The sequence below is a fragment of the Budorcas taxicolor genome, chromosome 8 (assembly GCF_023091745.1).
Source record: "Budorcas taxicolor isolate Tak-1 chromosome 8, Takin1.1, whole genome shotgun sequence".
In the NCBI taxonomy this organism is placed as follows: Eukaryota; Metazoa; Chordata; class Mammalia; order Artiodactyla; family Bovidae; genus Budorcas; species Budorcas taxicolor.
In genome coordinates, this window is record NC_068917.1 from 10,702,967 (window position 1) to 10,720,895 (window position 17,929).

Below are 17,929 nucleotides of genomic sequence, written 5' to 3' on the forward strand. Positions count from 1 at the left end.
CTCGTCATTTACAGTAGAACACTTCTGAGGGAAAGGTGCTTGTTACTAATTATTCTGGGTTACTGTTTTGTTGTTGTTCAGTCGCTAAGTCGTGTCCAACTCTTCGCCACCCCACGGACTGCAGCACACCAGGCCTCCCTGTCCCTCACTCTCTCCCGAGTTTGTCCAGGTTCACGTCCACTGGATCAGTGATGCCATCCAACCATCTCATCCTCTGCCACCCTCTTTTTTGGTCTTCAGTCTTACCCAGCATCAGCGTCTTTTCCAATAAGTTGGCTGTTCACATCAGGTAACTGGCTTAACATCAGACGTATGGCCACTCTTGGCAGAACTCAGGTATAAGACCTACAACCCTGACACTTACTCCCCCGGGGGCCCCCGGACACTCGTTCCTCCCCAGTGTCACCACCTCCCAGACAAGGTGTACGCAGAATGCAAGGAGAGAGGTGCCCCAAACTGCTCTGAATGCTGGGTTCTCTAGTTGGCCACTGACGTCTCCCAGCTCCCCGGGTTCAGGCTGGGTTTAGCCTTTGGCTCAGCTACAGACACAGGAGCCCTGGGTGGGCATCGGCCACAGAAAATATTTGCTGCTTCCTGGACTCTGGGTACTGAGCCCAAAACACACCCCCATTCCTTCTCTGTGCCTGGTAAGCTCTGAGCAGCCCCTCATCCTGGTGCTGGCTCCTGGAGGGTGGGCACACAAGTCTTGAAAACTAGAAGAGATGTCTGGGTGACTATGTGGACATTTGGTGGAGGAAACCAAGGTCCAAAGATGGTGAGTAAGTCATCTAAGTTTCCAGAACATTCTGTGACCTGATCTTTGCCCTCCCCAGCCCCATGCTGCTCTGAGGCCGGTTCACTTCATCTGCAGTGCTCCGCACACAACAGAAACTCAGAACATTTTGACTGAACAGATTTCAAAATCCAGCGCCCTAAAGCACTCAGTGAGGCAGCGGTCACGCCAGTAGGACAGTGTGCATCTGAAGGCTCCGCTCCTGCCCTGCCTGATTGCCTGGCCACTGAGATCCATGTTCCTGGACACACATCATAGTTCAGGTGAGGGAATTATCTACACAGGGCCACAAGTTCTCCTAGCTATAAACACACATATACACATAGTGTACATATACACCCATCTGTGTGTGTGTGTGTATATATATATATATTATACACGCATCTGGGTGTGTGGATGGATGGATACAGGAAAGTACTCCACGAAATGCATTAAAAATCAGCCAACTCTAGTGATAAAATTGCTCTAATAATTCATTAAGATACATCAAAAAGACTCCCCAATGCTCCCAGAGATAGAGAGACAGACAAGAAGGGAGAAATATTTATATGTTAGGTGTTAATGGCAAAACACTAGCAACAACTCAAATATTCACTGGTAGGGGAATGAGTAAGAAAACTAAGATACAGTAAAAAAATAAAAAAAAGAAAACGAGTTGATTTTTTAAATGACAATTAGTAGACTATGTCAAGAATTTTCTCTTCCTGTAACACAGTTCAAAATTCATTAAATCAGCAGCTAATTAAGGAAGCATCTTTGTATTTGGGGGAACGGCATTGGAGGCAGGGGGAACAGCAGTGTGAAATCCCTGAGCTCAGGGGAAATGGATGGTTAAAAATAACATTAATACTGTGAAAGAAGCTGGTCACAAAGATCAGAGGGCGTGGTTCCATTCATATGAAATGTTCAGAATCCACGGGCAAATCCACAGAGAGTAGATTAGCGGTTGCAAGGGGCTGGGGGAGAAGGAATGGGAATGTCTGTTGATAGGTACAGAGTTCTTCATGGAGTGATGCAAGTGTTCTCAAGTTGACTGTGAGACAGACACACAACTCTGTGAACATACTACCATCCACTGTCGTGTACACTTTCAATGAGTGAAATTTACAGCCTGTACATTACATATTACTTGCATAATGCATATTAATAAGGCTGTTGCAAAATAACTAATATCATGTTTAATTTTCAAAAGCATCTCTGCCTAGGCACCGGGGGATTGGAAATGTCGACTTCATTCCTTCGGTTTCCCAGGATCCTCCCATTCCAATGACCAAATGCCTTCTGCACATGGACCTCAGGGCTCAGATATCCCTCTCTGGACTCAGGTAGCCACTAAGGCACAGGCTAGTCTTCCCACCCCACAGAAGGGGGAGGAAGGTCCTTTCCACAGTGGGCAGGACCAATAAGTGCAGGCATGTATGTGACAAGCTACTCAAAAGCTGCCTGCCAATCTCGCTGGGGACAAAGTCCGGCGCTGGTTCTGGCTCTGCAGAGTCCAGGCCTCCTGCCAGCCTGCCTCAGTCACCTAATTGTGCCCTGGGAGAGGACTGTGGGTAAACACACAGACCGGACATTGATGGAGAGCAGCAGATGGGGACAGGGAGGTGGGCAACATGAGGATATCTTGGCAAGAGGATAAACACAAGTGCATCTGATCCAGAAACCCCACTTCCAGGAATTTACCCTGCGGATGCTCTGGCACTTTCCTAAAATGCTGCACGTGCAAGCATGGTTGAAGTGGCATTGTTTTCTGCAACAGCAGAGGATTCGGAAAACAGCTTATGTGTTCATCAATATGGAGCTGTTACTAACTCAATGAGGGTGTGCTGGGTAGCCGTGAAGAATGAAAACCTTTTCTACACTGATAAGGAATTCTTTCGGAGAAGGCACCGGTACCTTCTCAGTACCCACTCAGTACTCTTGCCTGGAAAATCCCACGGATGGAGGAGCCTGGTGGGCTGCAGTCCACGGGGTCACTAAGAGTCCAACACGACTGAGCGACTTCACTTTCATGCATTGGAGAAGGAAATGGCAACCCACTCCGGTGTTCTTGCCTGGAGAATCCCAGGGACGGCGGAGCCTGGTGGGCTGCCATCTATGGGGCTGCATAGAGTCTGACACGATTGATGTGACTTAGCAGCAGCAGCAGCAAGGAATTCTTTACAAAATATGCTATGAAATATTAGAAGGTAAGAACAGGGTATAGAAGACTCTTTAAAAAAGAAGAGGCATCTGACACTGCTATATCTAAAATGGATAACCAACAAGGACCTACTGTATAGTACAGGGAACTCTGCTCAGTGTTATGTGGCAGCCTGGATGGGAGAGGAGTCTGGGGGAGAATGGATACATGTATATGCAAGGCGGAGGCCCTTCCCTGTTCACCTGAAACTATCACAACATTTGCTTGTACGCACACCAAGCATCTCTAGAAGGACAGACAAGAAACTGATAATACTGACTGCTTCTAGGGAGACTCTAATCTGGTGGCTCAGAAGTACTTTTCAACTGTATTCCCTTGTGAACCTTTTGAATAGTGAACTATGTTAACTTACCTCCTCATTGCAATTAAATAATTCTTTTATAGGTTAAATAAAGCAATAAAGCAAATAATAAGCCCCCACCAGTATCACCACTGTTTCATGTAGTGATGTTTTTAATTTAGAGCAGGGAAGATTCCTTTTTCTGATTTCCCATCAGAGCATCTTATCTCCCACCACTTCCCAAGTAGGTTCTCAGTCTAACTGACCCACTGTCATCTCTCAGAGCACCCCAGTTCTTATCCCGAGGTGCCCCCAAGTCCAGTCTTCTCGACCAGCTCAGGTCCCAGCCCCTGGCGAATCCTGCTTGGTTTCTAATGCTAGGCTATACCCACGCACACTGCCTGTTTAGATCCTGTTCCTTTTATTAATTAGGAAGACTGAGAAGGTGCTATGGCCAGGCCCTTTATCAGGGCCATTGGAGGAGACTTATACCAGGCCAGTCTGGGCCCGTTTGACTCTGCAACCTCTCTTCAAGTTTGTGACAGGTTGGAAGGACGGAAAGGAAATACTGAACAAATTGCCAGACCAGCTCCCTCAGGGATCCAGACAATGGGTCTGGAGGGAAAAGCCTTTTCCTTCCAGCCCAGTGGCCGTCAAAAGGAAACAACTTCCCTTTCACCTCCTGGAATGGCAGCAGCCAGCCAGCCAGCCGGGGAGATTTATGGAGATATAATGTGACCTCTTTATTGCTCTGAATGCTAGGGAGGCATTTCAAGGAGATTTACGCCTTTTGGAAGGGGAGGGGAGCTAAGGTGTAGCATTGTATACATGGGACTACTTTCCTCCTCTGGGGGTTTCTTAGGGATTATTTAATCAAACCCAGGTTAAATTCAATCACCAGCAGTTTACATTTTCTTCTGCCGCTAATCCACCTAGTTATCCTGCAAGCTTTTTGCATGAAACGTGGATTCTAAGGAGAGTCAGGAGGGCTCTGTTTAGCTTTACGTTCACTTAACATAAAACAAAAAGAAGGATGAAGATCACTTACAGTAGGGCCAGGAGACTGTTCCTCCCTGGCAATGGACCCGGAGAGCACACATTTTATGCACCTATGTTTAGGACCTTCTTCGTAAAATGGGAGTGTTAGACCACATATCAAGGTCCTTCCTAGTTCAAAAATTATCCAGATTAATATCAGATCAAATGTATAAATGACTGTCAGTGATTTTTTCTGTCATTTGGGTTTTTTTAATTCACATAACCCCTTCTTCAATGAAAATTTTATTTAGGATTGTGAAATAAAAAGACAGACAAGCGCAGCTGACTGAGTGAAAGGATGGCCCAGACTTTTCCCAAATCCCCCTTGATATATTTAAATTAACACAGTGGCCTTGCGGGGGTCCTCCAACCACCAGAGTACGCAGAAGTATAGCTGCAGGAGTGTTACCCAGGACTCTCTACCAATGATGTGAATGAGAGCCATCTACTGCTTCAATACCACAAACTACATTTACCAAACTTATATGCTGGGAGCAATGAGGACCAGCTCCAGAAGCGTTACAAGCCAAAACATTCACCAACAGCAGCTTTACCTCTCTTGCTTTGGTCTCCAAAACTCAAAAATAAAATATTTGGAAAAGATGATTTCTAACTCCCTAGGTTGTTTGTTGTTGTTGTTGTTTTTAATGTGGACCACTTTTAAAGTCTTTATTGAGTTTGTTACAATATTGCTTCTGTTTTATATTTTGCTTTTTTGGCCACGAAGCATGTGGAATCTTTGCTCCCTGACCAGGCACTGAACCTGTACCCCAAGCACTGGAAGGTGAAGTCTTAACCACTGGACCACCAGGGAAGCCCCTTGCACTCCCTACTTTTTGAATCATCTGACTTGGCTCTACACTGGAACTCTTTCCATTCACGTATATATGTATTGCATTTATCCCTATATTTATGTTTAACTTGTATAAATCATTATCGCTTTAATACAAACAGTACAGAAAGATGGCACATGAAAGATAAAAGTCTCCACCATTACCACCATCCTGCTCCCTAGAAGCAACGGAGGGTAACGATTTTTCTATTTCCAGACATTTTCTATATTCTTAACTATAATTTTCATATTTAGAAATTACAAAAAGTATCAAAAATAACATAACAATTCCTTTTATTCTTTATCACCATCCCTTATCCAATCACTGTTTTGAATTCACTGTATATTCTTCCAATTCCTGTTTATCCTCTTACACACATAGATATGCATCTCTGAACATTATAGGCATGGCTTTGTATAAATTGAAATTTTACTTTACATGAATACCCTCATACTGTACATCATGTTTACAAATTTGCTGTTTTAAAAATGTGGAATATTTCAGTAATTGAGAAGAAAAGACTATTATACCACTTTTGAAGCCAGCACTTGGCTTTGCTAAGTCTTAACATTTTATCATATTTCCTTCCCGTTTTTTAGAGAAATAAAGCACTGCAGATTGTTGATTCCTATCATCCCAGTCTCCTCTTTCCCTCAGTGGATCTTGAATATGTTTACAATTCATGTGAATGCTTTTACTTTGGTAAATATATGTGCACAGTTTTTCAAAAAAGTACATAGTATTTTGGCATGTCTTAAGCTTCATAGAAATAACATGATATTTGTAGCTTTCTGTAAGTTTTATTTTTGCCTGTTACTATGTTTCTGAGTTTTAATTATGTTGATACATATGGAGCTACTTTATTTGAGTTGCTTTGTAGTTTTTCTTTATATTAACGAGGCATATTTAATTTGTCAATTTCATTACTGATGTATATTTAGGTAGTTTTCAATTTTTGCCACAATAATCACTGCAACAGGAATCTTTGTACTTATCTACAGGATGTATTGCTGCTAAGTCGCTTTAGTCATGTCTGACCTTGTGCGACCCCATAGACGGCAGCCTACCAGGCTCCCCTGTCCCTGGGATTCTCCAGGCAAGAACACTGGAGTGGGTTGCCATTTCCTTCTCCAATGCATGAAAGTGAAAAGTGAAAGTGAAGGCGCTCAGTCGTGTCCGACTCTGTGCGACCCCATAGACAGCAGCCCACCAGGCTCTCCCGTCCATGGGATTTTCCAGGCAAGAGTACTGGAGTGGGGTGCCATTGCCTTCTCTGACAGGATGTATTAGGCTTGTTCAAAACCGTCCATTCCCTGTAGTTATCCACTGCATGTGTCAGACCTCTAGAAATTAGCATGTTAAACTGAACCAACTTGATGGGAGTAACTTTCCACAGGACTTATTTTCCAAAGAAAACATTGCTTCAGTTCAGTTCAGTTCAGTTCAGTCGCTCAGTCCTGTCCAACTCTTTGAGACCCTATGAATCGCAGCACGCCAGGCCTCCCTGTCCATCACCAACTCCCGGAGTTCACTCAGACTCACGTCCATCAACTCAGTGATGCCATCCAGCCATCTCATCCTCGGTCGTCCCCTTCTTCTCCTGCCCTCAATCCCTCCCAGCATCAGAGTTTTTTCCAATGAGTCAACTCTTCGCATGAGGTGGCCAAAGTACTGGAGTTTCAGCTTTAGCACCATTCCTTCCAAAGAAATCCCAGGGCTGATCTCCTTCAGAATGGACTGGTTGGATCTCCTTGCAGTCCAAGGGACTCTCAAGAGTCCTCCAACATCACAGTTCAAAAGCATCAATTCTTCGGCGCTCAGCCTTCTTCACAGTCCAACTCCCACATCCATACATGACCACAGGAAAAACCATAGACTTGACTAGACAGAACTTTGTTGGCAAAGTAATGTCTCTGCTTTTGAATATGCTGTCTAGGTTGGTCATAACTTTGCTTCCAAGGAGTGTTTTTTAATTTCATGGCTGCAATCACCATCTGCAGTGATTTTGGAGCCCAAAAAAATAAAGTCTGACACTGTTTCCACTGTTTCCCCATTTCCCATGAAGTCATGGGACCAGATGCCATGATCTTTGTTTTCTGAACGTTGAGCTTTAAGCCAACTTTTTCACTCTCCTCTTTCACTTTCATCAAGAGGCTTTTTAGTTCCTCTTCACTTTCTGCCATAAGGGTGGTGTCATCTGCATATCTGAGGTTATTGATATTTCTCCCGGCAATCTTGATTCCAGCTTGTGCTTCTTCCAGCCCAGCGTTTCTCATGATGTACTGTGCATAGAAGTTAAATAAATAGGGTGACAATATACAGCCTTGACGTACTCCTTTTCCTATTTGGAACCAATCTGTTGTTCCATGTCCAGTTCTAACTGTTGCTTCCTGACCTGCACACAGGTTTCTCAGGAGGCAGGTTAGGTGGTCTGGTGTTCCCATCTCTTTCAGAATTTTCCACAGTTTATTGTGATCCACACAGTCAAAGGCTTTGGCATAGTCAATAAAGCAGAAATAGATATTTTTCTGGAACTCTCTTGTTTTTCCATGATCCAGCGGATGTTGGCAATTTGATCTCTGGTTCCTCTGCCTTTTCTAAAACCATCTTGAACATCTGGAAGTTCACAGTTCACGTATTGCTGAAGCCTGGCTTGGAGAATTTTGAGCATTATTTTACTAGCGTGTGAGATGAGTGCAATTGTGCAGTAGTTTGAGCATTCTTTGGCATTGCCTTTCTTCGGGATTGGAATGAAAACTGACCTTTTCCAGTCCTGTGGCCACTGCTGCGTTTTCCAAATTTGCTGGCATATTGAGTGCAGCACTTTCACAGCATCATCTTTCAGGATTTGAAATAGAGTAGCAAAATTATAAGCCTACTAAGGCACATTGTAAAACCTTTGAAAAGTAACCCAGCAAGTTTTGTGAATGGAAATGTAGTACTCAAATCACATCTGCTCTAAAAGTTGTAACAAATATAGATGCATTAAAGAGAAATATATACATTCAACAAACACTTATGTTTGGCTTGGGTGCTGTTTAACAATGTAGCAAACATCTTTTGCTAGGTGATGCTGTAATAAACAACCCCAGAATCTCAGTGGTTTACTATGTTGAAGTGTTATTTTCTGCTGTTCACATTACATCTCAGTTGGCTGCAGTTCTGTTGTATGCGTGTGCTTCGATTCAGTCTGAGATCCAGGCTGACAGCGCAACCTCTACCTGAGTCACGCTGGTCTCATGGCAGGGGCAAAAAAGTGATGCCAATGCTACATAATGACTCTTAAAACTTGTGCTTGGAATCTGCACAAGTGACTTGTAGTCACATGGCCTTGATCAAAGCAAGTTTCACAGGCAAGCCTGTTATCAGGGTGGGAGATGTAATCCTCCCCCTGAAAGAACAGTGCCATCTGCCCTGAACACAAATGGGATCACACCATACAGACCTTTCTGCAGCCTAGTTTCTTCACGGAAGCACATGTATTTGGACACTCCCTCCATCCTCCCCCCACAAAAGGCCTAAAAATATTAGATCTTTATTGACATAGGATAGGAAAATGGACTGAAGTTCGCTTATGCCCAGGACTTTCTCTTATAATCAACAGCCTGGGGCTGATCAAACTCAGATCCCCACTCCCCCAGAGGGACAATCCCTGCTGGTATCAATCTGCCCTTGTTATCAGAGCCAATTTGAGCACTGTCTGGTCTAAATTTTGGTTATAAAACTATGCCCCCTGAAAAATAAGTTTTTCGACAGTGTGGTCACAATATTCTTTAGACTCCAGAGAAAGCTTGAAAAAAATTTTCTTTAAGAATCCTTGCCCTGAGGAAATAACTCCTCCTGTGCTTTAAGAGGGGCTTCCCTGGTGGCTCAGATGGTAAAGAATCCGTCTGCAATGCGGGAGACATGCGTTCAGTCCCTGGGTCGGTCAGATCCCCTGGAGGAAGGCATGGCAACCTACTCCAGCATTCGTGCCTGCAGAATCCCCATGGACAGAGGAGACTTGCGGGCTACAGTCCATGGGGTTGCAAGGAGTCAGACACGACTGCCCAACTAAGCACACACCGTCAGCAAAGACCTATCTCACTCTTTGAAGAGTATTTATTAGTTTTACATGGTGAAAGTACATTTGCATTTTAATCCATAATCCCCACAGTTGTTTAGCTGCACTTGGATATCTGAAAGGATGCACTGCTCACTGCCAGTCTTTTTAGACCATGGGTTCCCCTTTCCCAATGCCTTGGCTGTCTTTCAGCAAGTAATTTTTCACTGCAAATACAGCAGGGCTGTAATGAACATCACTGCCTTAATTTCTCTGCCAGTACCTGTTTAATCTGTTTTGATTTCTGGCAGGACAAGTTCTCTCTTCTTATATCTTATTCATAAAAGCTATCTTGGCTATTCTTGCACAATAACTCATCCATACAAATTTTATAATCATCTTGATAAGTTGTATTTAAGAAATCCTGTTGGGATGTTTGCTGGGACCGCATTAAATTTATAGATTTTCTTTGAGGGGGAATCTGGAAGAAAGGATACTGCTAAGCTTTCCAATCCAAGAACACAATATCTTTTCCCATTTATTCATGTCTTTTTTATATGTCTTTAAGTTTTATAGCTTTCTCCACAGTGATCTTACATGTTTGTTTACCAAAGCTGACCATTCTTTCATCTGCAAATAATGAAAACGTTGCCTCTTCCCTTTCAATCTCATTTATTTTATTACCAAGTAAATAAATTTATACCGGCCAGAGATCTGAGGGGTATGGACCAGTTCTCAAAGTCTTTCCCTCAATGTGGTTTGAATTTCCATCATATTTGAGAGTATTTCTAAAGGTGGGGCAATGAGTTTTTTCCCACTTCTCACTAGAGGTGAAGACATTTTGTTCCTAAACCAAGATATAAGCACATGGGTATCAGACTATATTTTATATTCATTTATTGCATTAGTTTTCTTTTCTTTTTCCTTTTTTCACTCTCAGAGTGTCTGCTGGGCCTCAGCGCCACCAATAAATGTCACAACTTCCTCCAAATGGCTCACCAACTGGACAGATTGGACATGGATGAGGATGGGGACCCAGGCTTCATATTCCTGCTCGCTGCCTGTTGTCCTCAGACCCTAAGGAAAGGGCCTCAGACACTGCTTTTGCCACTAGCTGCATAAATCATCCTTCAGAGGTTCCTATTTTTTTCACTCTATTTCTATTTGTGCTAAAGTCATTAAAATCCACCCCCTCCTACACACATCCCAAGACTTCACCCTCACTGACTTTCAGAGGGTCAGAGCTGGACATGAGGCATATGGTTCCAATCCACTTGTTTTTACAAAGGAATCAGAAGCTGAGGGAAGCCCGTATGGACAATGTAGTTTTCACCTTACAGACAGCCTGATCACCTCCTCTGAGAGGGACACCAAGGCCACACCACTCCCATAATAGAGACAGAGGTACAGAGAACCCTGGATCCCAATTCCAGCCCCCCAAACCAGTCAGAGGGAGGAATGTCCAGGAAGATGCATATATTGGGTTACTTAAATAAATTAAAAAACAAAACAAAACCACAATCCCTCCTTTTCCTCATATTCTTATCCAAATCCACTGAGAATCCAGCAGCCACCATGGGATAGGTACACTTCCTGGCAGAAATCCACCATGCAGGCGGCCTGCCCCCTGCTTTCTGGCGAACACAACTCAGCACCATGATGGTATGAACCAAGTGATGCTGGACTTGAACTCTAGGGAAGAGTCCACTGAAGAGGCTCAGTGAGGAAGGGGGTCTCACTTACTCCCAGATTCCCAGAGACAGACCCTGTCTGGGCCTTCTCAGGGCATGTGCTTTCTTCCTTTTGAAGTGCAACCCAAAGGGTTTCTTTGTTTTTCCCTTTTTTTCAGCTCTCGATGGAGGCAGACAACTGGCTTCAACTTCCTTAGAAGGATTTTTAAAACATTCCAAAGTTATGACGAGAGTCATTCTCCAAGTACCTACAACCCCAATTAACATCTGCATATGTACATACGTCTTCCCTGGTAGCTCAGTTGGTAAAGAATCCGCCTGCAGTGCAGGAGACCCTGGTTTGATTCCTGGGTCAGGAAGATCCCCTGGAGAAGGGATAGGCTACCCACTCCAGTATTCTTGGGCTTCCCTTGTGGCTCAGCTGATAAAGAATTTGCCTGCAATGTGGCAGACCTGGGTAGACCTGGGTTCAATCCCTGGGTTGGGAAGTTCTCCTGGAGAAGCGAAAGGCTACCCACTCCAGTATTCTAGCCTGAAGAATTCCATGGACTGTATAGTCCATGGGGTCGCAAGAGTCAGACACAACTGAGCAACTTTCACTTCACTTCACTACATACATGTGCCCCCACATGTAGAAAAAAATCAGATGTTAAGCTGGATATGTCCAACTATATCCCTACATGTACACTAATACTGAGAAAGAAGGTAACTCCTAACAAATATTTACAAAACCCCCATGTAATTCCACCTGGCAACCTAATCTTTCATTAGTAGAACTGAAAAATTCCTATTTGAAATAATATCTGCTTAGTGATAATAGTGAGTATTTATTAATGGGTGACTGATGCCTAACACTTAAGGGTGCTATGCTTTAAGAGCATTATTCCTGTTACTCTCAATAACCTGATGAAGTGGCTTCTATGCACAATGGGCATGAAAAGTGGAGAACACTGCAGTGAGCAGCGAAGAAGTGAAGTGAGTGAAGTCGCTCAGTCGTGTCCGACTCTTTGCGACCCGTGGACTGTAGCCCACCAAGCTCCTCCGTCCATGGGATTCTCCAGGCAAGAGGACTGGAGAGGGTTGCCATTTCCTTCTCCATGGCAGTGAGCAGGAGAGCTGGAATTTTAAATCAGGTGTCTTGACTCCAGACTCGTGCCCTCAACCACAAGCCTCTTCTGCCGCTCTGTTATCAGCTGCCAAATAATAAAAAGATGGAGGTCCCAACACGAAATATAAGCAAGAGTTCCGAACATGCCAAAAAAAGGTCTGGCTAATGGGCTCTGCCTTCACTGGGAACAGCTGGTCAGACGGTGCATTCGGCCAGCTCTCCCTGGCCCAGCAGATCCGTCCTCCCAGTCCGTCTCCCCCCACTGCCCCTTCTGCTTTGTCTTGCAAAAAGGGTCCCCTTTATTAATGCCATTCCTGGAGATGTGTTTACACAGGGCAGGAAACTTAATATCAACATTCCCTGAAGGAGAGTGTCTTGTCACTTCTGTGAAGCACTTCAGGCAGGCAGAGACCAGCCTTCCAAATCAACAGGCACTTACGCCCTTTAAACAGAGTCTGATGGGAGAGTTTGTTTCTACAGAGAATCCTGGAGTTCCTGAGCCCGTTTGTTATGATGAGGTTGAGAGGCGGTTACCCGTATACATAAAACCCTCCTGGGTGCCTTAAGAGGCTCTCTAAAAAGGATCTCAAGGAATCTATTTGCAGTGAGGAGGAGGGAGAAGCACAGATTCAGACACAGTGAGTTGCAAAGGACAAGTCCGCCGAGGGAAATGCTGCCAGTCTCCATACGCTGGCAGGGGGAGATGGTATGGTTCTGGCTCCAGGGCCAGAGTCCTGAGAGGTTGCGAAGGCTTGGTGTGCGGTGGGGCGGCGGGGCGGCAGTTTAGAAAGTCAAAGAGGGCACCACCAGGGCCCAGCAGAGCATCACAAGATCAAGGAATGAGGTCGCGTGAATCTTACAAGGTGAACGTGGAGAACACTGCTGCTGCTGCTGCCGCCAAGTCACTTCAGTCGTGTCCGACTCTGTGTGACCCCATGGACGGCAGCCCACCAGGCTCCCCCGTCCCTGGGATTCTCCAGGCAAGAACACCGGAGTGGGTTGCCATTTCCTTCTCCAATGCATGAAAGTGAAAAGTGAAAGTGAAGTCGCTCAGTCATGTCAGACTCTTCTCGACCCCATGGACTGCAGCCCCACCAGGCTCCTCCGTCCGTGGGATTTTCCAGGCAAGAGGACTGGAGTGGGGTGCCATCGCCTTCTCTGCACATAACTATCGATTTTTTTTCAGCTTCCTTCCTTGGTTCCTCTTGCCAGGCATCTCTTTACCTGTTATCACTCCCACCTCCACTAGAGGCCAGTGCTGCCTAGCCACCTCCCCCACCCCCACTCTCCCACCAACTCTCCCCACAACCTGGGGGCTCTCTCCTGTTCTCAAGGCTTCAAAGAGAGTGATGATCCCAGACTGGCTCGTCTGCCTCCTGCCACCTACCTGTCCCTCCCCCATGCCTCAGGACCACCGTGTCCAATACGCTGACCCACCCCTAGATCCCCTGTTGCCTCGTTACCTCTGAGAGCACATCACTGGAGTTTTCTACACTCTCCTCTCTCCCCTGGCCTGCTAGGTTTGGGCTGCCTCAGCCTGATTCTTTTTTTTTTTTAATCTTTATTTGGCTGCGTTGGGTTTTGGTTGCAGCATGTAGGCTGTAACTCCCTGACCTGGCTCCCTGCATCGGAAGTGCAGAGTCTTGGCCACTGGACCAACAGGGGAGCCCCTGAGCATGGTTCTTACAACTCCTCAGCCTCCTCCCCTCCCACACTCAGTCCCACCAGGTCCTTCTCCTTGTCAAACTGATCATGCTCCTCCCTGGACCTCTGCCTCTCAGGTTCCAAGGATGATCCCCTCCTCTCAGTCAAAGTCTCAGTGGGGCCAGACTGCAGGTATGAAAATGTGAGCCGAAGGGGCCACAGACTCTGATGAATTCCTGATTTTATCTTTTCAGATAATGAACGCTCACTTACTATCTTCCCTGTAATTGTATCATGTACGGCAAAATGAGTGAGGTGGGATTCTTACCCTGGAAACACTTCCTATGTAGTAGAACTATAATCCAGATTAAAGGGCAGCACCAAGGATAGACAGGTGTGTACAGGTTGAGAACACTGGTCGTGTACAAGTCTCAGGAATCCTGTCTGTGGGCGAGTCGTGCATTCATGACAAGATCCAGCTCTGCTCCCTCTGGGCTATCGAGAGGCAGCATGAACCTGATTTCTTTCATTCTTCCTTGTTTGCTTCTGGTCTTCCACGGTCAGGTGAGTGAGAAGAAACAAAGGTGTTTGCATTAAAAAGCCAGAATGAAATGACTAGGGTAGAAGGAAAAATGAGGCCATGCATGCCTAGTTGTCCAGTCGTGTCCGACTCTTTTGCGATGCCATAGATTGCAGCCCGCCAGGCTCCTCAGTCCATGGGATTCTCCAGGCAAGAATACTGGAGTGGGTTGCCATGCCCTCCTCCAAGGGATCTTCCCGACCCAGGAAACAAAGCCGCATCTACTGTGTCTCCTGCGTTGAACATGGATTCTTTACCACTGAGCCTACCTGGGAAGCCTACGTCTGTGTATACGTGTTCTCAGTTTACTGTTTTTCAGTCATGTTTTCCCTGTTCACAAAGCCCTGAACTCCTCTGCCTGATTTTCAAGGCCCTCCACATGTGGCCCCATGGTGTCAAAATGGGCAACCCCAAAAGGAGAACCAGGCTGCAGGAGCACCTGGAAAAGGTCCCAGATGTGTGTGTGGGGGGAATATCCAAGATGCCCCAGGTGGTCCTGCAGGGTGGAGAACTGTATCAGGGAGCAAGAGGCCGGGGACATCGCTGTGAGCAACCAGCTCATGTACTTGCTCAAGAGCCCAGAGCCCAGGGCTGGAAACACTGGAGGTAAACCCCAAATCAAAACAGACAGAGCAGGTCTCAGTAACCAAGCTTCAGTGTTAGCATCGATACTGCTTTGCTCAGACTCTATGGATGGCATAAAGCAAACGAGGAATTCTGTTGGGGTTTTCTGAGAGTGAGATTCTTGATGTGGATGAAAGGATTTAAAGATGTAAAGATGCATGAGAGATGTAAAATGGTGCAGTTGTCATGGGAATCAGTATAGCAGTACCTCAAAAGCCACTCACAACCACCACATGACTCAGCAATTCCACTTCTGGGTATATTCCCAAAAGAAATGGAAGCAGGAACTTGAATAGATATTGGTGCATCTGTGGGCAAACGGCATGATTCACAACAGTCGAAAGGCAGAATAACCCAAGTGTCCATCAACAGGTGAACAGAAAAATAAAATGTGGCCTATCCGTGCAATGGAATATTATTCAGTATTTAAAATGAAGGAAAGAGACTTCATTGGTTGTCTGTGGTTAAGACTCTGTATTTCCCATGTGGAGGTGAGGTGAGGTGAGGTGAAGTTGCTCAGTCGTGTCCGACTCTTTGCGACCCCGTGGACACCAGGCTCCTCCGTCCAGGAGATTCTCCAGGCAAGAATACTGGAGTGGGTTGCCATTTCCTTCTCCAGAGGATCTTCCCAACCCAGGGATTGAACCTAGGTCTCCTGCTTTGGAGGCAGACGCTTTAACCTCTGAGCCACCAGGGCAATCCAATGTGGAGGCATGGGTTCAATCCCTGGTCAAGGAACTAAGACCCAATGTGCCATGTGGTGCTGCCAAAAAAGGAAGGAAATTCTGACACAGGTTTACAACATGAATGGGCCCTGTGGACATATGCTATGTGAAACAATCCAGACACAAAAGGACAAACACTGTATGATTCCACTTACATGAGGTAACTAGAATGGTCAAATTACTAGAGACAGAGAGGAGAATGGTGGTTGCCAGGGGCTGGGAGGAGGAGGAAAAATGTATAGAGAGTTTCATTTGGGGGGGGGATGAAAAAGTTCTGGAGATGGAAGTGGTGATGGATGTGTGAACATGTAGACACACTTAGTGCCACTGAAATGATAGCTAAAAACTGTTAAAATGGCCAATCTTATGCTGTGTATATTTTACAACAGTTAATACAAAAGGTGCATAAAGGGAAGTGAAAGCCTTTCAGTCCTAAATTTGAGTTGGAAGTATTAGCTTCACCACACGATGTATTTTATCTTATCTTCAGGTGGACAGGGGAAGTATTTGCTATCTTTCTATTTTGAATGACTCATCCAATAGCAAAGAGCTCAACTAGCAGAGCCAACTCTAAGAGTGGTGTCCAAACACCATTTCTCATTAAATGGAGCCAGTATTTCTTGGAGACATGGCCAAACCCAGGTCTGGGAGGAGGAGGTGCATAAGAACTTGGAACATCTTATAGTATGCAAATCAGGAAAGGATCAAGCCAAGATTTTGTCAAAAGAACTCAGGAGACAATTTGAACAAGTTCCCTCTGGCAAAGACAGGACAGTGTGAGCGTCAATTAGGATAGCAAGGAAATAGACTAAAACACATCAAGTATGTTTAAATCCACGAGTTCTTAATTATACTAGAAAGCTTTTATTTCACTGGTAATCTTGGAAAGGATGCTAGTGAATGAATTCATTATTTTGAACACTGAAAAGTAAAGCGAAAGAAGCAAGCATTTATCCTACTTTTCTTATATAAACTGTATCTCAGAGTAACCAAATATTTGATAAATTAAACAGTCTTTTTGCTGTCATAGATTATTTCAGCTAATAAATGAAGAAGGAATGAGAGTATTAGAATGTCACCATTTGCAACCCCCAATGAAATAACAAATCTAGGCAATGACCATCAGCTGCTGAACGTACTCTAGTCAATTTTTCCAATCACAGATTTACACAAAAAACCCGGGATGGGGGTCCTCTCTCATGGTGCAGTGGCTAAGAATCCGCCTGCCAATGCAGGGAACACGGGTTCAATCCCTAGTCCAGGAAGATCCCACATGCCTCGGAGCAGCTAAGCCCAAGCGCCACAACCACTAAGACTTCAGGCTACAACTATAGACGCCTGTGTGCTCTAGAGCCTGTGCACTGCAAAAATGAGTGGCCCCCACTCTCCGCAATTAGAGAAAGCCTGCTCGCTGCAACGAAGATCCAGCACAACCAGAAACAAGCAAACAATTAGTTAGTTTAAAAAAAAAAAACATGGGACAGAGAAACTCATTAGATGAAGGGAATGTAATCAATAAAATCCAGGTTGTGGGGAAACCTAACGGAAAAGTCTAGTTTCTTTAGCAAATATTGCTGCTGTTCATTGGCTAAGTCGTGTCCAACTCTTTGTGACCCCATGGACTCATTTCACCACGTTCCTCAGTCTATGGGATTCCCCAGGTAAGAATACTGGAGTGGTTGCCGTTTCCTTCTCCAGGGATCTTCCCAGACCAGGAATTGAACCTGCATCTCCTGCCTTGGCAGGCAGATTCTTTATCACTGAGCTACCAGGGAAGCCTAGCAAATATATTCCAAGAAAAAAGAAGAGTGAAAGAGGGAACTCAGGTTAAAAGAGACTTAAGAGAAATAGTAACAGAGGAAGCGAATGGACCTTATTTAGATCCGGATTTCAACAAACTGTTAAAGAAAATTAGACAAATGGGAAATCTGAACACCAATTGGATATTTAATATTAAGGTGTGATGGTTAATTTGTATCAGAGTGATGCTGATCCTCAGGCTACCTTTTTCTCAGTGTCCCCATATCTTTTAGAGATATTTACAAAGTATTTAGAGATAAAATGATAAGTTGTCTAGAATTTCCTTCAAAATAACATAGTATGACGGATGGAGGAGGTACAGATGAATACAGCTGGTCTTGAGTCAACATTTGTTGAAGCTAGAGGGATGAGTAGTTACTCTCAATTTTGCATATGTTTGGAAATTAACATATATTTTAAAATGTGTATGAAAGGCAAGAAGTGAGCTTAAAATCTTCATCTTCACCTCTAACCCCCCTGGGAAGTAGGTGCTACGGCATCTGGCTTTGCACACCTGCATAAACAGTAATTTCCCCTGTCCTTATCTGTATTCCTATTCAGGACACTC

General features: G+C 44.9%; 1 protein-coding gene and 1 non-coding gene across 2 annotated transcripts in view; both read right to left on the reverse strand.

Moving 5' to 3' along the window:
- GATA4 (GATA binding protein 4) overlaps positions 1 to 17,929 on the reverse strand; it is a 47,743-nt gene that overhangs the window by 15,630 nt on the left and 14,184 nt on the right. The gene's annotated exons all lie outside the window — the stretch shown is intronic.
- On the reverse strand, positions 15,462 to 15,533 carry TRNAW-CCA (transfer RNA tryptophan (anticodon CCA)). The gene has a single exon. It is a non-coding gene; the product is annotated as a tRNA-Trp (tRNA).